Source organism: Bison bison, unplaced genomic scaffold (genome assembly GCF_000754665.1).
Source record: "Bison bison bison isolate TAMUID 2011002044 unplaced genomic scaffold, Bison_UMD1.0 scf7180017864303, whole genome shotgun sequence".
Classification (NCBI taxonomy): domain Eukaryota; kingdom Metazoa; phylum Chordata; class Mammalia; order Artiodactyla; family Bovidae; genus Bison; species Bison bison.
The window spans coordinates 2,367,797-2,390,290 of NW_011494875.1; the positions used below are offsets into that span (position 1 = coordinate 2,367,797).

The 22,494-nt window shown below is 37.4% G+C and overlaps 1 protein-coding gene across 11 annotated transcripts in view; it reads right to left on the reverse strand.

Annotated features, from left to right (window-relative positions):
- The window catches only part of PLAGL1 (pleiomorphic adenoma gene-like 1), a 96,479-nt gene that overhangs the window by 40,524 nt on the left and 33,461 nt on the right, over positions 1-22,494 (reverse strand). For 10 of the 11 annotated variants that reach the window (XM_010851481.1, XM_010851478.1, XM_010851479.1 and 7 more), the window contains exons 1-3: positions 14,642-14,956; positions 10,275-10,344; positions 3,270-3,314 (exon numbers count right to left, since the gene is read on the reverse strand). The gene's annotated coding sequence lies outside the window, so the exon portion shown is untranslated. Of the gene's footprint in view, positions 1-3,269; positions 3,315-10,274; positions 10,345-14,641; positions 14,957-15,298; positions 15,459-22,494 lie in introns of those variants that run through there. The other variant, XM_010851476.1, reaches the window with a different exon arrangement.

Sequence of the window (22,494 nt, forward strand, 5' to 3'; positions counted from 1 at the left end):
ACCAGGGATTAAACCCATGCCCTCTGCAATTGAAGCACCGAGTCTTAATCACTGGACCACCAGGGAAGTTCCATAATTTGACCCTTTAAACCAGGAGTCTGCAAATTATGGTCCATAAGTCAAATCTGGCTCACAGTCTATTTATGTAAATAAAGTTTTATTTTAGAATACAACCACCCCCATTCATTTACATATTGCCTATGGTTGCTTCATTATTACAATGGCAGAGCTAAGTAGTTGCAATAGAGGTCATATATGCCGGCAAATGGAGAAGGAAATGGCAACCCACTCCAGTGTTCTTGCCTGGAGAATCCCAGGGATGGGGGAGCCTGGTGGGCTGCCGTCCATGGGGTCACACAGAGTCGGACACGACTGCAGTGACTTAGCATGCCTGCAAAACCCAAAGTATTTTCATTTGGCCCTTTACTAAAAAAGTTTTATGATTCCTCTTTAATGGCTTACTTTTAAGATTTTTCAGGTAGGATCAGAACAGCCTTTTGTCTAGGACTAGTTCTGCCTCACCATTGAGGCAGTACTTGGGAAGTCTTTTCCCAAGATGTGGGGAGTTCTCTCCTAAGCATGCACTAATCAGTACTTAGCTCAAAACTCCAGTGGAACCCGCTAGAGATCTCCAGAAGTCTCTCTTTGTGCAACTCTCTTCTCTCTCATCCTCTGTCCTGCAAATTCTAGCTACCTCAATCCCCTGAATTCCCAGTTCTAGCCCAGCTCTATCATCTCAATTCAGGGTGACTACTGAGCTGTGCTTGGGTTCTCCTCTCACACTGTGTCCTTGGGTACATTTGTTTCCTTTATCTCATGGCTAGCTGTCTCATGCCATTTGTCATCCAAAGTCTGAAAATCTTTGTTTCACACATTTTATGGAGTTTTGTTTGCTTTGATAAGGCAGGACAGTAAATTCAGTTCCTGTTACTACCTCATGGCTGGTGAAAAGTACCCTCAGTAAGAAGTTTCAACTCCTTACATTTGCATTAGTGCTTTATATTTACAAATAAGTACTAACAAATCTAAATTATCTCATTTCATCCTCTTTACACTGCTAAAATGTAGATATTACAAAAAATGCAAAAAATTGTCTGGGGTAATTTACAGAGCAGTCCATGTCTCCTAGTTATTTTCTCTTCCATATAATAATTTTTCAAAATTTACTATATGTAATGATGTAAATAATAAAAGACTGTCTTCTGTACAAAGTATACTATAAAATAATTTATTATGAGCATCTCACACATATAATACCAAGCAAAATTGGATTAAAGAATTAAGTTATTGAATGCTGCTTATGGCTAGGTCTATCACCTCATTTAATCCTCATAAGCCTCATAGTTGTTATTACTGCAATTTTACAAAAGACAAACTGTGACTAAGAAAGCTTCATTAGGTTGCTTATAGCATACTCATTGGAATCACAGCCAGAATTCAAGCCAGGCTATGCCTGGTTGGAAAACTTGTGCTATCCACCATGCTGTCTGCTAATTTATAGCTCTTAAAAAGGGCACTTACAGAACTAAATTCTGACAGAACACTAAATCTTCAGCAACAACATGACATTAGGAATCATTTACTAAAATTATCAAGACCTATGCATTTTTACCAAAGAATTTCTAATCAAATAAGCACTGAAAAGAAAGTGAAGCATATTCTCAGAACAAATTTCATACCTAGTTTTTCTCCTAGTCATCCTTAGAAATATACAGATGATTGACATTTTCATTACTTTTTTTACTTACCTATCTTTGTGGTCAGGAGGCAACAAGAGAAGGTTGTATTGGGCAAAGTCAGTAACTACTACACAATCCCATCCCACTTTCCCATCTTTGTAAACAGAACACACAAAAACGCCCACCCTCATGGAATTCATCTTCAAGTGAAAGGGAGATCGACAAGTAAAATACATACAAGAAAGTGGTTAAGAAAAGTACTGTAGGGAGGGGAAGTACTAGGGGTATAAGGCAGGGAGAAACAGGGGTAATTTGAAATAAGCTAGTCAGAGAAGGCCTCGATGAGATGATGACAGTTTTGTGAAGATGTGAAGATAAGAAAGCAAGTCATGTGGCTATTTGTGGGAACAGTGCCTGCAAAACCCTAATGAAGGAACAAGAATATTGGTGTGGCTGAAGCAGTGAGTGAGGACAAGTAGTGATAGGCTGGGTTAGATCAGAGGTAATGGGGGCCCATATCATGTAAACGTTGATGAGCCTCTGTGAAGAGAGGCACTGGAGTCACTGGAGCAGAAAAGTAACATGATCAGACTTAGGAGTTTTAAATAATTTATCTGGCTGTCATCTGAAGAATGGATTATAGGGGGAAAGCGTAAAAGCAGGGAAGCCAGTTAGGAGGCTATTTTAATAAAAAGATGAAGGCTTGAACCAGTATGGTAGTGAAAGATGTGGCAAGAAGCAGTCATCTTCTGGATATATTTTAGGTAGAGTTGACAGTATTTCCTGATACAGGGGATGACCAAAAGATGTGATGTGGTGTCACAAAGACTATGTGAGCAACTGGAGAAATGTAGTTGCCATATACCGAGACAAGGAAAACTAATGAGGAAAGTGGCTGAAGTAGAGAGTACTGGCCATTTAATACTGTAAATGTTTTCAGTGATAGAAGGAATAATTCATTTCCCAGGTTAAAAATATTTATTAAAATCTATTTCAAATGTTTAGATTTCGCTGAATTAAAAAAAAACAAACCTACCATTAAACAGGAGATCTTCCTGTTTTTCTTCCATATGCTACAAAGAAAAAGTTATCGAACAGAAATATAGCTACTCCAAATGATAAAACGAGAATAAAGCTAAATTATCCCAATCTGCAATTCTCCATTCATTTCTTCTATTTGACAGATTTTCACAGATAAATGAAATAGAATTTGTTATACCTCATTAGTCAAACCATTCACATTAGTGGCTTTCTCCTGGGGTGCTGTGCCCCTCTTACCATCTGCCACAACAATGTGAAGACTGTGATGCCCAACAGGATGGATGGATGTACAACTTCAGATCCACGGATGGCACTTTGCTCCTGCTAATCATAACCCTGATAGGAAGTCACCCCAAAGAAACAGATGGCCTTAGCCCAAGATGTGTAATTCAAACTTTCTCAAAACAATTATCACCTAACAGTATCAGAAAAAGTGAAACCGTCCTTAAAATAAGAACCAATAAAAAAAAGTTTTGCTCTAAAAGTTCTCTATTAGAAAATATAAAAGATTGGAGGTGAAGGACAGAAAAAATTAAAATACCAACTTACAAAAGCCAATGATGACTATGTTCCCTCAAGTAGGCAGGGAAGAACCTAAAAACAAAAATAAAAATTATTAGTTCTATATAGTAGTTGTGTGCACATTTTAAATTGTACCTTTACTGAGATAACTGCAAATTCCACATGAAGTTTTAAGATAGATCTTAAGTGTCCTTTACTCAGTTTCTCCAGGGGTAACATTTCACAAAACTAAAGTACGATATCACAATCAATACACGTGTGTGTGTGTGTGTATGTATTATACAATATACTGGTCTCTTGAGATTTCCCCTGTTTCATTTCACCTATTGGTAGTGTATTTAGTTCTATAGAATTTTATCACCTGTGAACTCACTGATCCCCTCTACAGCCAAGACACTGAACAGTTCATCAACACAAGTTTCTCTCAGGTTATCCTTTCATAAGCACACCTATCTTTTTTCCTACAACCTCCCTCTGTCCCTAACACTAAAATAACATTCATTTCACAATAACAATCATTTCACTTATTATGTGTGGTCTACTATGTAGTTATATGTCAAATCATAAAGAAAGAATCTGTCCTTCTGCATTAAAGAATAAGTTTCAGTTTAAGAAATTCTCTGGAGAGATGTTTTTTCCTCTTTACCTTAACATACACTACTCATTTCAAAAATCAAAAGGTAAAAGGTAAGCTAAAGTAGGGTCTGCACTCAAAGATTCCACAATTTCAATATTTAAAGTTATCTTTTTTTAGAGCAGTTTAAGGTTCATGGTAAAAATGATGCAAAGGTGTTTTTAATTTCAAATTCTATTTGTCTATTTCTAGTATACAGAAAAGCAACTGGCTTTTGTATAATAAATTTGTATCCTACAACGTTACTGTAATTATTTATTGGTTTTGGTAGTAGGGTAATGCTAGCCTCACAGAATGAGTTTAAAAGTATTCCCTCTGCTTCTATCTTTTGAAAGTAATTATAGAGAATTGGCATAATTTCTCCCTTAAATGTTTGGAAGAATTCACCAGTAAAACCACCTGAGCCTTGTGCTTTCTGTTTTAGAAGGTAATTATTTGAATTATTTAATTGAGAAATCATCTTCAATTATTTATTTCTTCTTCTGTGTTTTGGCAGATTGTTTTCTTTAAAGAGTTGGTCCATTGCATCTAGGCTATCAAATCTGTGGGCACTGAGTAGTTCATTGTATTCCTTTATTATCCTTTTAATGTCCAAGGGATCTGAAGTGATGTCCCTTCATTTCCGATATTAGTAATCTGTATCCTCCCTCTTCTTAGTCTCATTAGAGACATCAATTTTACTGATCTCTCAAACAAAACCTATTTTGATGTCATTGATTTTTTTCTATTGACATCCTATTCTCAATTTCATTGATTTTTCTGCTTTAATTCTTATTCTTTTCTTCTGCTTACTTTAGATTTAGTTTGCTCTTCTTTGTCTAGTTTTTTAAGGTGGGAACACAGATTAATGGTTCTTCTTTCCTAACATATCCATTTCCTTCTAAGCACTGCTTTCTCTGCCATCAACACATTTTGATAAGTTTTATTTTCATTTAGTTTAAAATATTTTAAAATGCCCCTTGAGATTTTTTCCTTTGACCTATGTGTTATTTATATGTATGTTATTTAATTTCCATGTATTTTGAGATTTTCCAGATGTCTATTATTTCTATTGTAATTTCATTATGGTCTGAGAGCAGACATCATATGATTTCTATTCTTTTAACTTTGTTAAGATGTGTTTTATGGCCCCAAATGTGGTCTATTTTGATAAATGTTCCATGTGAGTTTGAGAAGAATGCCAGTATCCTTTTCAGGTAAGAATCCTATTCAAGGTTGCAGACTGATGACTTCTTGTATTCTCACATGGCAGAAAAAAAAAATAAAAAGCTGGCTAGTTCTCTGGCCTCTTCTCATAAGGGCACTAATCCCACTCACCAAGGCTCAACCCCTCGTGATCTAAATACCTCCCAGAGCCCCATCTTCAAATATCCCCACATTGGGTGTAAGAAATTCAACATATAAATTTTGAGTGGATATAAACATTTGGTCCATTGTAATGACCTTTTATAGACATGAAGACAATTTAGTCATTTCTGAAAGACCTCACTCTCTACAAAATCTCACACCAAAACAACAAGAGCTAGGGGAGAAAGCTGGGTAGACTACTAGAATCCTATACAACTTGGTAATCAGAGAGCTAACCAAATAATTATGGATACCTTGACTTAACTTGGACAGCCACAGTAGGCAGTTCAGTGTAACTGGAGAGTGCTCAGGTAATATTAAAAATGCAGCAAAACAACACAGTGGAAAGGCTACTGGGGTCTCACAGCTAGGGAGAGTGACATTACTCTAATTCTGTCAATTCAGACTCAGCTGAATTCCATAGCCTCCACAACTCCAGAATGTTCCCACGTCTTATTATTTCCCACTTTTGCTACTACCTTCCAAATGAAATCTCATTTCCCACACTTGTAGATACAGCTGTCTCTGCTAACATCCCTACATCATGCTTCACGAGAGAGAAAAGGAAAAATTACTGGATAGGGCATCTTATCTTCCCAATGCTAAATCTACAAATTACCCTTCCTAGCACAAAGACCAATCCCAGCTCTCCATCCAAAGCTTTCTCTCCATGATTATCCTCTCTCTTTCTACTAGAGGTGCTTTTCCCCAACATACAATCATGCTCTGGTATTTAATAAACAAAATTTTCACTGACCTTGCATTGCCTTCTAGGTTCCACTGGGTTTCCAAACTAACTTTCTCAAATCAACTTAAAGGAAAAGAATTGAAAACCAGTAATCCCCATTTCCTCACCTCCCATTCACTTTCCAACCCATTCCCTTGGCTCTTATCTCCAACACTCTATCAAAGGATCCTTATCAAGGTCAACAAAGCCAATTCTTATTATCCTCATTTAAAAAATCAGGACACTGAAGCTCAAGAGAGATTATTAAGTTGAGATAGTAAAGATACTTACCTTCCCCTGGAGATAAGCAAGAGCCCAGGGCTACCCCAAAGCACCCTTTACAGGATATTAGACTGAGGTCTTTAATGGCCAGGGACTCCCACCTCTTTCCTTCCTCATGTCACCTTCCCTGTATTAAATCTCTGATTTATTCCTTGAAATACCCCATTGCATTTCATCATTTTAATTGAGAAAAAGTCTTGGCTTAACCTATGGATATGTTCTCTGTAGGCCACTTAGTGTATATTATACTGGTCACAACAACCTGAAAACAGGTGGTTTTATCCCTTTTATACAAGAGAATTTTGGCTCAGAAAGAATAAAAACTTTTCCAATATCAGACAGTTTATTAGGCAGTAGAGCTAACATTTGACCTCATCACCCAGATTCTGCACCCCAAGCTGACTGCCCTTCATGATGGTTAGATCTCAGAGTTTCTTAGTTGCTCCTATTACATGGTAACAAGAAGTCACTCACAAAGAAGTACATACTACTTGGTTACCCCTAAAGTTCAAAAACAGACAAAACTAATCTACAGTGATGGAAATCAAAAGAGAGTTACTTCTAGGGGAGGTACTGGCTAGGAAGTGAGAGAATTTTCTCTTTCTGGATGGATGCAATATTGTCTGTCTTCATGCAGTGATTATACAGGTGATATATATTTTAAAAAATCATCAAGCTGTATATTTAAGACTGACACACTTTATACGTTTCCCCTACCCATGTATTTCATACCTCAGCAGAAAAAGTAGCATACTGTTAATGTAAGTGAAGCAATTTCACCATTGTGTTTTATAAAAAAAAAATACATCTGCTTAATAATTTTACTTAACTATTTATTTTTAGTACCAAGGTGGGATGACATAGAAGAAATAGCAATAATTTTTGAATCAGACAAACCAGTTTTGCCACTTACTAACTATACTGTTGTCAGGCAAGTTTCTTAATCTCTTTGATACTGAGTTTCTTCACAATTTAAAACTGAGACAATAATACTTACTTTGCAAAATTGTAGCACAATTATAGTAGGTATTTAACAGTGGTAGCTATTTAGCAATAGCTCTTTGTATGTAAGTATCACAGCAGGTACAAGAACCCTATCTCCGAGAACCTGACCAACTGGAAGTGACACTGAGATATAAAGATTAATGATGAAAGGGAAGAATTTAACAAGGGCTATGGATTACAAATTACAGGGTTCCTATCTAGCTAGTAGGATTGTGAAGTGAGTGTTCTCTGAAGAGACCCTGAAATTTTTTGGAAAATTCACTTAAGGCTGAGGAAATTGCAGAAAGATAAAGCATAGCCTCATACACAGTGCAGTGACTTCAGATTTTAATGAGCAGTTAATATCAGCTGTGTCACTGGTCTAATTCTGAGGAGCAAGACTATAAGGCTAGAAAAGCAACCTGGAGCTAAATAAAGGACCACTGTCAGGTTAAGAAGTCAAGAACCTGTTTTTTTCCTGAAGTCCTGGGATGTACGGAAAGAAAATCCCAAGGGAATGACCCCAGTGGTTATTACACATGATACGGAAGGAAACTCTCAATATGGAGGGAGGGTAAGTAACTATTCAATATTAAACTATACAGCAAAGGAAGGGAAGAACTAGGAACTGAACTCAGGCAGTCTGGCTCCTGAGTCAGAATTCCAATAAAAATAGAAAGAATAAAAGAAATGGAAAACCACCACTACAATACTACAATAATAACTGCTACAGGCAAGGTTAGTTAAATACTAAAACAGTGGACAACACTTTTAAAGAGAAACAGGGCATTTACACAATCTCAAAGTGAATCCCTCAATGTATTTATTAATTATTATGGTAGTTTTAATATATAATCACAAGTCATTTGATATTTTTTCCCTCTCCTTACCTTGAATGAATTGCTTGTAACAGAAAGAGTGTAAAAAGTGAAAAACAGAAATGTTACAAAGGAGAAGCCTGGGAGATGATACTTAAACTATGTGATCAAGGTTAACGTGTTGATATGGATATTATGTGCCCTCAGATATGATGCAATAAGGATACAATATTTCTTTGGTGTGCTTCCTTTGAAGCCCATAACCTCAGTCTAATTGTGAGAAAACATCAGACAAACCCAAACTGATGAACCCTGTATAAAATACTTGACCAGTACTCTTCAAAAATGGCAAGGTGATGAAAAATAAGAAAAGACTCAAAACCTATCATGGGTTAGAGTAGATTAGGGAGACATGGCAACTAAATGTAATGTGGTATATGGATTATATCCTGAAACAGAATGATGGAAAAACTGGAGAAATATGAATAATGTCTACAGTTAATAGTATTGTGCCAACATTAATGCTTAATTTTGGTAAATGCATCATGGCTGTGTAATCTGTTAACATTAAAGGAAGCTAGGTGACGCATATACAGGAACACTCTATACTATTTTTGCAACTTTTCTGTAAATCTAAAATTATTTCATAACAAAAAGGGTTTTAAAATTTTGATACACCTTTGTGAAAACAAATTTCAGTAAACTAGAAATAAAAAATTTCTTACTTTGATAAAGAGTATCTACAAGACAATGTCCAGTAAACATCATCCTTAAAAGACAGATATTCTCCTCTAGGATTAGGAAAAAGCAAGGATGTCCATTTCTAAAATTTTGTTAAAGTCTGTTCCAAGCCAGTGCAATAAGGCAAGAAAAAAAAAAAAAGAACAGAGATTAGAAAAATTTAAACTTTTTTAACAGATGACATGATGGTACATTTAGAAAATTTGCAACAATCTACAAACTAGGACTTCCCTCGAGGTCCAGTGTTAAGACTCTGAGCTTTTGCTGCAGGCGGCATGGATTCTATCCCTGGTCGGGGCATTAAGATTCTGCATGCTGTGTGGCAGAGCCAAGAAATAAAGGGGATAAAAAGGATCTACAAACTACCAGAACTGAAAAGTGAATTTAGCAAGACCCAAAAGTGAGGACTAGAAGTACAAAGCTTCTACAGGAAACAATAAGTAAATGTCTTCAGGATCTTGATGGAGGGCAACGATGAAGGTAGAAGAAAATTCCGTGAACGGGATACAAAAAAGCACCTTCAACCCTTTCTACCCTCCCACCCCCCCCAAAATTGATATATTGGACTTCAAAAAAACAGATCTGCTTGTCCAAAGGCACTATTAAGGGAATAAGAGAGGTAGAAAATATATGCAAACATGTACCTGATTAAGGTCTCCTATTCAAAACACATAAGGAGTTAAAAAATCACTAACAAAAGATAACCTAATTAAAATAAATGGGCAAAAGACTTACATAGAGACTTCATAAAAGAAATTGGAATGGCCAAAAAAGAGATAAAAGGATGTTCAACATTATTATTATTCATGGAAATGCAACCAACTTACCCAAAGACCATCAATTCAGCTCCCTGGTACATATCCAAGGGATAAGAATATATATATTCACCAATGGCAGTTTCAAGAACATCTATGGCAATTTTATTTATAATGGTTGAAATCTGAAAACAACTCCTATGCTTATCAACAGGAAAAAAGGTAAATAAATTGTAGTATATGCAATATTATAGAAGAAGCATCACCAAACTTCCTTTGCAAAGGATCACATAAAACATAGTTTAGGCTTTGTGGGCCATACGGTCTCCGTTATAACTACCCAACTCTGCTCAATGGACATGGCTATGTTCAACAAAATCTTATATATGAAAATATATTATGGGTTGGAGCTAGCTCATAGTTTGTCACCGCTTGCAACTTTTACATGCAAGCCATACACTTTATTCTTATGTCTTCATTGTTTGTAAATTACAGCTCAATTTGAAGAAGAAAAAAAATTTAGACAAAGTTCAGAATACAGGATCTGAAGAAATTACCTAGAATTCAATATGAACAAAAATGTATAATAGATAAAAGCTATGTTAAAAGAGATGGACGACAGAATGACAAAGTCTAACAGAAGTCTAATCAGAGTTCTTAAAGGAAAGAATGGGAAAAAATGGAGGAAAAGCAATACTGAAAGACACAAAAGGTAAAACTTTGAAGAAGTGATGAAAAACAAACCTTAGAGACAGGAACACAATAAATCCAGGATCAGTGAAATGTCCACACGGAGACACGTTCTGTCACAAAGCTGTAGAGAACAAAAGAGATCTTAAAATCAGGCAAAACAAACAAATTACCAACAAATAACAGTTGTTTGAACTAACTGTAACACTGAAAGTAGAAGTCACTGGAATGTCACCTTCAAAGGGCTGAGAAAGATACCGCTGGCCGGGAAATATACGTCTAACAAAACTACCATTCAAAAATGCATGCAAAATAAAGCCATTTTCAGATAAAGTTTGCCATCAACTGTCCCTTAATAAACAAGCTTCTAAAATATATGTTTTAAGAAGAAGAGACAGATCTGAGGTGTAAGAAGGAATGACAAATCATAAAAAAAAAAAAAAAACGAAACAGTGATGTCAAATTTATAGGAGAAAAAAAAATCAAGATGGAACTAAACTCTGGAAGACAACATTTAAGCTGGGAGATTAAACGGTTATCAAGGCAACGTATGCTTCTTGAATTATTTGTAAAAGGAAAAAAATTGATAAACTTCAGATTAAGTTGGTACACTAAAATTTTGAGTGACACCACTAAAATAAATAAAATACGTGATTTTCATACTAGTGGAGAGGGAAGAAAATGGAGTAAGAAAAAATCCAAAAGGTAGCAAAGAAGAGGGAAAAAAAAAAGGACAAAAACAACCAAAGATAATGCTAACTTTCTTCTTAAGTGCAGCAGTTACTATATTAAATTCAATTGGACTGAAGATCCAGTTAAAGGACAGACTGTCAGAGTGGATTAGAGAAAACTATCTGGTTTTACCTGTGAAAGAGATATTCTAAGCAAACGCTAACTAAGAGAGAGGTGTGACTAGGATATTATAAGACAAAATGGATCTTAAGGTAACAGGCATGTGGGTGAGGAGGCATTGAACACGACTACAGCATGACAAAAGACCTAATACACAGAGAAGAAAAAGCAGTACGTACTCTTCTTGTGGGCATGTAACTTGTATGTACCTTCAACTTTTATAAAGCAAAGTTGACAGAATTGCAAGAAGAAACTGAGAAAATTCATTATTTTATTGTGACATTTTTATTATACCAATCTCAGTAATTAAACAAACCAAAAATTAGCAAGGTTAAAAAAGATTTGAACATTACAATTTTTTATGCCTGATCTAAGACATATATATGTGTGTGTGTTCATTTACTTATATACCTACCTTGTCCCAAAAGTCTGTGAATATATATTCTTCACAATCATTCAAGGAGCAGTTGAAAAACTAACCGTGAGGCCACAAAGCAATTCTTAAATTTCAAAGAACTGGTAGCACAGAACCCTAATTTGCTGACTACGCTGCAAGCTTTAAAAAAATCAGTAACAAAAGGATAACTCATAAAACTTTCCACATTTGAAAACTGAAAATACTTCTAAAAATCTCATAGGAAAAAGAAAAAAAATCATAATGAAAAACATTTTTAATTCTTAGAACTGAAAAATATACTATACTTAAGACAAAAGTAAGGAAAAAATCTGTAGTCTTTGCAGGAAGAGACAAATAAATGACCAGAGAATCCAGAAATGAGCCCAAGTATTTCTGGAAATATGTATATGAGAGAGGTAGCACCGCAAACCATTGGTACTGTGCGTGGGAAAAAGCAAACAAATAAATATGTTCATTTATGTGTACCTATATTTATCAGATAAATTAAAGAAATGTGAAAATGCAAACTTTAAAACTTTTAGAAAAAATTTTCAACATATATTTCCTTAATAATAAAGAATATCTTAAGACACAAAAGCACAAAGAAGAAATTGCCGGCAGTTTATGCAACCAAAGGGCCTGTAGCTTGAACTGTTTTCCAACAGAAATTTCTGCAGTGATGGAAATGTTCTGTTATATCATACAGCATAATATAAAGTAATACAGCATAATAAAATATAAGAGCCACTAGTCACATGTCGTTACTGAGCACTTGAAATGTGGCCTAGAGTGACTGAGGAACTGAAATTGTTGAAGTAAATATAACAAACAGCATGTTAGCATTTTAAACTCCTTGTAGAAGATGTTACATTTTCATATACTTTTCAGTATTCAATTTTTTGTATAAAGAATTTGATTTTAGCTTACATTACTATATGAATTATAACTTCAATTTTGTAAAAATACATAAAAGTTGCTTTCTAGAAAGCAAGCACACTAAAATGTTCACAGTACTATCTGTGAATGACTTTTATTTTCTTCTAAATATTAACAAATTATTAAAGATATAAAACATATAAAGAATTTAATGAACACTGATGTATCCCCAGAGTTTATGAAATAAAATATCATTAATATTCTTTAAATTCCCTAAGTACCTCTCTCTGGTCAGGACTTCGTTAAAGGAAAGCCGGGAAGCTTCAGGTTTCTTCATTTTGTGAAGCCCATGTTTTAATATACTTTCAGGAAAATTTAACATACAGACATTATATGTAGCATTTAACAAAGAGTTATAAAGTAAACACCCATGTAACTACTGCCGAGGTCAGGAGATACAGCATTTTCCACGTCTCAAAACCTGCCCCCAGCCAAAACCTCATAGTGTGTTCCTTCATATTCACCCCTAAGAGATGACCACTAACTTGATTTTTATGGTGTTAATTGCTTTACAATTTTTCTATACAGTTTTAAATGTCTACATATGCACCCCTAAACCACACCTTTATTTCATCAGGTTCTGAATTTCATATAGATGATATCATACAGTCTTCTTCAGCAACGTTTTTTTTCCCCCCTCAATGTTATTAAGACGCATTTGTGTTAAGACACAAAACTACTTTATTCACCACTGTACTGGGTGGGCTCCATTTTATGACTGGAGTATAATTTATAGTCCTCCTTCAGATGGACACAGAGGTTGCTTCTAGCTTCTGAGTTTTACAAACAACACCATAGCCAAACTTCTTGTACACGTCTGCTTGTGTATATGTATGAAAATTTATCTAGGGCAGTGGCTTTCAAACTTTTTCGACCATGACTCATTCTAAAGAATGACGTTTTACATCATGACACACATCTGTGTGTGTATAAAACTGAGAGAAGGAAAAAAAAAAGTTTCATGAAGCAAATACCCTATGACCTGAGACACATTCTGATGATTTTCTATTCTCTGTTAGTTCACGTTTTACAAATTCTGATCACTCGCCACTTAATTGTTTTCATGACCCACTAAATGGGTTTCAATCCTGTAAAAACATCACGGCTACAGGATAAATACCTAGGAGTGGATCTGCTGGGACGTGTAGCCCGGACATCGGATGTTGTCAACTTTCTAGATCCTTAACTTTAAGTAAACGTTCTTATCTAATTTATCACTCTATAATTTCAGGGCTAAAACTGTGAAACATCAGCTCGTTTTATCTTTTCCTTTGGTCGTTAAACAGTATTAATCACTTACCATGTGCTAAGTAGCCACTGGACTCCGAGCGAGACTGATGGGTTAATACACGCGAGGAGGGTAGGGGGAGGACATAGGGACCAGGACCTCAGTGAGGCCCCAGAAAGCTCACAGGAGGGGCCTCCGATCCTGCCTGGGGAGGGAGGGGTTAGAGAAGGATTCCTGGAAGAAGGAGGACCTAAGCTGAGTGTTTCTATTTTTAATTTTTATTGGTTTCCTAAAACATAAAAGTAATACATTTGTTGAAGAAGAAGAAAAAAAAAAGGAATCAAAATTACAGGAGTATATTTATTAAGAAGTAAAAATCCCCGGCACTACCCTGAAAGTTTGATGCTGAGCGTAAATAACCAAAGTTGCATTATCAGTTATCCTAATCTAGGAAATTTTCAAGAGCCCGCATTTTAGAATCGTCTTCGGTGCCTACCTGATAGGGTCCCTAGGTCTAAATTTTGCATGAATCGAATCACATTTTCCATCATGGATGTAAACGCAAACATTTCATGTTTAGTCACATTATTACTTTGAACAGACTTTCTCCCCCGGCCCCCCCACCAACCCCACCCCACCCCGGCCTTTTAGCAAGGTTAGAGTGCCAGGTTTCAAAAACCGAGTCTATTTACCGCAAATCAACTACATGCGAGCGTTTCAAAAAGTGGCATGAAGAACAGCCGAGGGGGAAAAGAATTCGTTCTCGGAGCCGAGCTGGCTCGCCCAGAGACAATTTGTCAGAGTTTCACGCCGGGTCCCGAGGAGCCCGGACCCCCTCACGTACGCGGCGCGGTGGCACCGGCACACCCTCTGGAGCGCGGCACGGAGCCCAGCGCGGTGCCCGTTCCGCGGCAATGTTGCCGCCCCACAGCCCCAGGCCGGCCGCGGCCCCTCAGTTCCCCCTCTCAACTCGCCCTGATCGCGGCTGCAAGCCTCCCCACCACCTACCCTGCGGGGTCCGGACCCCCGGAACTCAAGCGCGGCAGCTCGGGCGTGCCGCCTCCGCGGCCATGACGGCGACCTGGGGAAGCGCCCCGTGAGCCAAGGCCCCGCGGTCCGAGCGGCTGCAAGGAGAGCCGCCCCGTCCGCCCGTCCGTCTGTCCGCTCTCCAGGAGAGTGAGGCTAGAATCCGCCCCACACGGGCTTAAATCAAGGCTTGGGGCGGTACCCACGGGCTGAATGACAAATGGCAGATGCCGTGGGCTTTTGCCGCCCTCAGCGGCCGCGAGGATGGCTGCGCCGAGGAGGCCGCGCACAGGCGGAGCCCGGGAGCCGGAACGGGGCGGCCGCGGGGAGGGCGCTGGGGCCCCTGGCGGGGGCGTCACGTGGCAGGAGGAGGCCCCGCTGGGGAGCCAGGGGGTCGGCGGCCTGGGCGGAGGAAGAGGACCGGCGCCCAGACGCCTGGCCGATGGAGTCATCTGTATGGGGCTAAGCCAAGGTCGCCCAGGTGCAGAGCTGGCGCAGGTAGACCCGAACCAGCCTGGAGCCCCATACCGTAGCGGGGATGGTTCACTCAAGTTACCACTAGGATGAACCGCCCGGAGCCAAATCAGAAATGAGAAACACGACAGATGCTAGGAGAATACTGCCATAGGCCAAACTTACCTCCTCTCTCCGTGCCGCGTGGAAATCATGGCAGCCTAACTGTGCCCACTCGTCCTGAGTCAGGCAGTGTGCTAAGCACTTCACAGGTAAACACACGGAGTCCTCACGACCCCCTCCCGGCAGAGAAATACTCCTCCTCCCGGTCTCACAGCTGGAGACACTAAGGCACAGAAAAGATTAGAAGGAAGTTATTTTACAGTTATGGAATCATACTGGGTGTGCTTGAAGTCATTTTAAAATGGTCTTTGGATTGGAGAAACAAGCAAACCTCCAGCGGTTGCTTTCTTCCCTGCAAGATACACATTGCTAAAAGAGGCCTATAAGCATTAAGTAAAACGACTTAGAGAGGCAGTTCACTACGTATTTCAGACTCTCTCGTAGCTCTGAAATATGTTAACAACATCGTCCACGTCTATCCATCTTCTCCGCAGTCTCCGGATTTCCATCGCTTGTATTACTTTCAGCTTTGAGCACTCAGCACATTTACAAGTGCTCGACCACCTTCTTCTCCCAGATGTTCACTCTTAATTCTATATTTAAATGAATTCAGTGTTCATCCTAACATATCCGTTCCTGAATTATTTTATTTCTTGAGGGACTCTCTTTTTTCAAGCTGTTTTCTTAAGGAGCCCTTATAGAGTAATGTTTTATCTGTTTATCTCTACACATTAAACAAACAAACCAACCAAAAACTCAGAGTGGGTAAATATTTTGGATTCACACCTCCTCTTCAAAACCTAACAGAAAAAGAAGGCAATTGCTTCACTGATTTTTTTAATTAGGAAAGTATGATAACACATTCATAGGAGACTTGGAAAATACAGGAACAAAGTTACATATAGTTCCACAATATATTATAATCATTTTTAAGTAGATAAATTAAGATTTTTAGTTGGAGTTTTAATATCAAACTCTCAAAAACTAATAGAATGGATAGAAAAGTAGGAGGATATAGTAGACCTGAAAAGCACGATGAACCAATTCAACATAATTAAGATTTATATAATTTTCACACAGCAGCAAGATATAAATTCTATTCCCATAGACTATAAACCAGAAGACACGAACATATCCAGGAACAGAAAACAAGGTACAAAAACCTCACAGTTTAAAGATATTGAAATCATACAGAGTCTGTTCTCTTATCACTGTGGAATCATGTTAGAAATCAGTATCAAAAGATATTTGAAAATAATTCACATATTCTCAAGTGCAATGTGACATTTACCAATAGACTTAACCATTGAAAGCCTCAATCAAGTTAAAAGACGGAAAAAAACAGAGGGTGGTTGAAGAGAAGATACTTCACTGATTTTTTGACATTCTAGATTTCTGTGGAGAGAGCTGAATCCTGTGTGATTTTCCCTGGGAAGTGATTTGATTTTTCTGCTTGGATAAAGAAAAGAATTCTTTATCATTAAAGCAGCTGTATATCCTTAATTGGACTATATCTTAGTGTCAATTTTTCTGTATCAATTTTCCCCCAGTAGATAGTATGATCTTTCAACTTATGGATTTCATTCTTCTTAGTGTAGTATCCCATTCATATTATATATCTGAATAAATTTATCTTTCATTCATTGGCTTTTCTACTTCAGAGTCACCCGTTAGTCTTATATTTGATTTTTATTTTCTATATCCATCTTTTGATTTGCATTCATTCTGATTCTTTAAACAATTCTGGTCTTTGGTTTTTCTAGCTTATTGGATTTTAAAATCATGTTCTTTTGAAAAATTGATTTTCTTAGCTATGCAATTTCCTTTTTCATCACATTCTTATCTTATCCTTGAGCTACTTCGTGGAATCATACTCTTTTCCTCTGGTGAGTCAAACATATATAAGGAATATAAATGTCTGTTCCTTGGCTGTGTTTTCTTCCAGTTTTGCTTCTTCATCTCCTTCACACTGTTTTCCTTGCTTCCCATTTATAACATGTTTACATAACAGCTATGTTATATCTTTTATCTTGCTTATCCTTAAAAGTTAACAACAGACCTTGTGTTTGCACTAACAAACAGAGTGAATTCCCGGTGCACTTTCCTCTTCACCTAAGATGTGTTTGTCTTCCCTATCCAGAGCTTCAGTTTCAGGGCTGAATGTTATTTCTATCCGTCCTTTCTGGGACTTGAGGGTTTCAGGAAGATAGGGGACTGTGAAACTCAGACTGAAGGTGAATACAGAGCCTTCTGTGGGAAAGTCAGCCATCACTTCTGAGGCTCCTGTAAGTCCTCACCAGCCCATTTTCAAGCCACTCAAGGGAATATTCCATATCTATAAGGATCAATTCATTTGCCCAATTCAGCACAGTATTCCAGAGGGTGGCAAACTTTCTTGCTTTGGGCAAGATGCAACAGTGGTTTGTAAAGTTTCCCTGATGTGTCACAAGGACGCCACTTTCCCAGTTGGAGGATGTCTGTGAAAATTCTCAGACTTTGATCATCTGTTTCCTCAGAATGTCTTGCAGGAGAGTGGAAGGATATATACCACACATCTATCAGAGTATTTGGTATCTTTGCTTTGCCATCACTTCTCACATTTTACATCACAAGGTTGTACTTCTTTCTTTGGTTGCTGTAGGTGAGGGATTTGGTTCTGTTTCTTGCTTTCTTTTCTTTGTGTGGTCTAGGGTTTTTATTTATTTATTTTAGTGCTTCTTTGTCCCTTCTTTATCCCTAAGTCAGTCCATCAGCTTGTCTCTCTTGTTAGGAATGAAATATATGAAAAATCCTTTTTTCTCTTTTGGTTATTTCCACAAAGTTCTCTTTGAACATGAATATTGTGAGCTGGCAACTGTGATGCCCTCCTTTTCTCTAGGTTTTCCCTGAATGACACGCAGCTTGGCATTACAATGTGCCCCAAAAGTTCTAGAGCAAAGGCTGTAAACTCAAATCAATATGGAGTTTAAAACAAAAAAAGAGCAAGACTATGTTAAAGTAAAAAGAACATTTTTTTTTTTTTTTGTATAAGGGGCAGATGCTTATACAAAGCTTATACCAGCTCAGGCCAGCATTGCCAAATGTATGCCATTTTCAGCCATGATATATAGTGTTTCAATATCAAATTCCTTAATTTTGGAAGCACTATGGAAGCTAATTAAATTTATCTCAAGGCCAAACTGAACCAGTGGGTCACCAGTGTGGTCTCTTTCATAGAGAACTATTCAGAATAAATCTTAAAATCACCATTTGTCTCTAAGTATTTTGAGATACAGTTTTATTCTGATTCTTCAATGACTTCCTAAAATGTCTTTAGCAAACATAAAGCTAGAAGACCCATGCTGACATATTTACAGTTCGAAACAATGTGTCAATACCCAACACTTTCACAAATAGGTGTTACTCAAGTAACAACTTTGATCATACTACAATTAATATCATGAGAGCAGAGAGTTTATACAGATCATGACCACAGTAACAAATAGCAAGAAAAAATATTTTTCAATTGATGCAGAAAAGGTATTTGAAAAAATCCAAAACCCATTCTTGTGGGGCAAAAAAAAAAAAAAGAAAAAAAGCTCAGAAAAAGAAAGGAACTTCCTCAACCTGATAATAGATGTATTTGTTTCCTATGGGTGCTACAATAAACTATCACAAATTTATGGCTAAAATGAGAAATGTATTCTCTCACAGTGCTGGAGGCCAGAAGTCCGAAATCAAGGTGTCAGCGAGGCTTCACTCCCTCTAGTGGCTCTAGATGTGAATCCATCCCTCGCCTCTTCCAGCTTTCGGTAGTTGCTGGCATTCTCTGGCTTCCTTGGCTTCTGGCCACATCACTCCAGTCTGTGCATCTATTTTCACATTGCCTTTTGCTCTGTGAGTGTCCTGTGTTTTATCCCGTGTGTGTCTATCTTATAAGAATACTTATCATTGGATGTAGGATGCACATGAATAAGGCCAGGATGATCTCTCTTCATCTCAAGATCTTTAAATTATTACATCTGCAAAGACACCCTCCTATTTTCCCCCCAAATAAGGTAACATTCACAGCTTCCAGGATTAGGATATAGATATATATTTTGAGAATCCATCTTTCAACCCTCTTATAATATGCCAAATCACAGTACCTTTAATGTGGAAATAGACAAGCTGACTTTAAACTTTACATGGGAATGAACCTACAAGAATGAAAATGAAAAAGCAGAACAAAGTTGGAAGACTTACGCTACCTGATTTTAAGGCCTACTACAAAGCTACAATAATTAAGTCTGGATGGCATAAGGATAAATGGAACCATACTTTGAGTCCAGAAATAGACCTATATGTATATGATCTATCGATTTTGGACAGAGATACATCATCCCACTGGAAAAAGAGGAATGGTATGGGAACTGGTTATCTGTATGGAGAAAAAAACTTACACTTAACATCATACACAACTTAGAGTATTTGAAGAACTCATACAATATAAAGACAAACAATGTAATAAAACCGGGCATGCATGCATGCATGCATGCAAAGTCGCTTTAGTCATGTCCGACTCTTTGCAACCCTATGGGAGCTCCTCTGTTCATGGGATTTTCTGGGCAAGAATACTGGAGTGGGTTGCCATGCCTTCTTCTAGGGGATCTTCCCAACCCAGGGATCGAAACTGTCTCTCTTATGTCCTCTGAATTGGCAGGTGTTTTTTATCACTAGCTCCAGACTTAAAAACACACTTCACCAAAGAAGATATACGAATGCCCAATAAGCACATAAATGACACTCAACATCATTTCCTCCATGACTAATGCAAATTAAAACCATAGTAAAATATCATACATACCAACTGGAATGGCTAAAGCTTAGAAGACTAACAATATTAAGTGCTTCCAATAAGGGAGAAAACTAGAATTCTCAGACATTGTTGGTGGGAATATAAAATGGTACAACCACTCTGGAAAACTGTTTTGAGTTTCATTTAATGTTAAACATGCATTTACTACTTGACCCTGCAATCCTATTCCTAGGTATTTATCCAAGAGAATTAATAATATGTCTACACAGACTTATACGCCAATATTCGTGTTAGCCCCAAACTGAAAACAACCCCAATGTCAGTAGGAAAATGAGCAAACAGATGATGACCTCATAAGTAAATCTAAAAAGCATTATTCTGAGTAAAAGAAGCTATATATATAAAAGATATACATACTATGTGATTCCATTTATATGAAATTTTAGGTAGAAAGTCTAACAGAGTGAGAAAAAGCAGACCAATGCTTTCCCAGAGTGGATGGAGGAGGAACATGAAGGAACTTTGTAGGAGAGGAATGTTCTATATCTTGATCAGTGAGACTATTTCCTGAATATATATATATATATGTACACTGCTGCTGCTGCTAAGTCACTTCAGTCATGTCCAACCCTGTGTGACCCTATAGACGGCAGCCCACCAGGCTCCCCCATCCCTGGGATTCTCTAGGCAAGAATACTGGAGTGGGTTGCCATTTCCTTCTCCAATGCATGAAAGTGAAAAGTCAAAGTGAAGTCACTCAGTCGTGTCCGACTTAGCGACCCCACAGACTGCAGCCTACCAGGCTCCTCTGTCCATGGGATTCTCCAGGCAAGAGTACTGGAGTGGGGTGCCATTGCCTTCTCCAATACATATGTATATATATATGTATATATCATCCCTCCCCAAATGATACACTTAAAATAGCTGGATTTTGTTATAGATGTACATTGAACTCAGCAAAGTTGAAAAGAAATGTTCCTAGTCTTCCTTGAATGGAATGGGGAGAAAAGAAATTATAGGAGACAGTTTTTCTCTTCATCCATAGCAGTTCGAATTAGAAATCACCTTCTGCTTTTGTTGACTTTTTCATTAGTACTGCCTTGTACTTTATCAATTCATTGTCTCACCTGGAGGATTTAGACGACAGAGATGAAACTCAAATCCTCTGATTCCTAATCCAGTGTTCTTTCATTACACAGTTTGCATTATGTTTAACATTTAAATCATAACAACTTTATTTTCTAGTAAATTCAACTTAACAAATATTCAATAGGTGCTGCTAGATTTAATTTTCTCTAAACGAAATATAACCCTCAAATCCATATAAACATAGTTCTTCTGAGGCCCATGGCTTCTGGCCAGACAACCTCTCACTGGCCATATGCTACTCCCTCTCAACCTTCAGGTCACTTCTCTTTTTTGAGAGACTGTAATTCTTGGCTCATGGGATTTCTTCCCCCTTCCCTACTCTTGTCGATATTTGCAATGACTTCTCCAACCAGGTATCACTTCCTCAGGCCTCCATGAGAACATCTTTTTATATTTCCCAAAGCAACACTGACTAATGTCCATTTCTTTCTTCAACTGACTGGTAGTTGATGAGCATAGTAAGCTCACAAGGCAATGTCTGATAAATGTCAATATTTTTTATATTATGTGGCAAAGATTTTGTGTTACATACATGTTGGACAGAACAAAATAATCATGGTTCTTAGTTACATACCAAAGACCAAGATGGTACATGAGATGGAAGAATATGGCCACTTGTGGCTCTCAAAGACGTTAGTAAGGATGCCCCACTGATTTAAGCAGCTATGTGCTTTCTATTTCTATAGGAAAATGTACTGATGTAATTCAAGTTATACAAAATGTGGATATGAATTTTAAAGTTTTAAGTAGGAAAATTTACTGAATTTTCAGGAAATTCAGTGAATTTTCCTACTTAAAATGAAATGAAAATACAACATCAAATGAAGATAGAACCCCAAACTTTCACCTTTTATTAATAATCAACCAGAACTGGTCAGAAGTGATTTAAAGTAGACTCAATGGCATCAATTTTCATTCCTGTTTCATGTGGCATGAAAAAAAAGCAAGTTGACAATGACTGACCAAAGGCTGGCCTTTGGAGCAAAGAAATAAAAGCAGTATACAAATACCAAATATTGATAGTTGTTCTGTTTTTCTCTTTACTATAATTAAAATTTCATCGCAAAATTCAACAGCTATAAGCAAGATGACACAAGAAATAGGGAAGGTGGTAAAGACTTTTCACAATTTATGAGTACTAGCCACTAATTTTAAAGTAAAAAAACATAGGGATGATGGCTCTATCTATTTATCTTATCTCTTTTCCAGACCTCCTCGAAAACAAGGACATCAGAGGAGAGACATGAGCTGTCTTGGAGAGAGTTCAATGGATTTTGAAAGACCAAAAGCAAATGCAACAGCAATAACAGACTTAGGAATGGAGAAAGGCCCC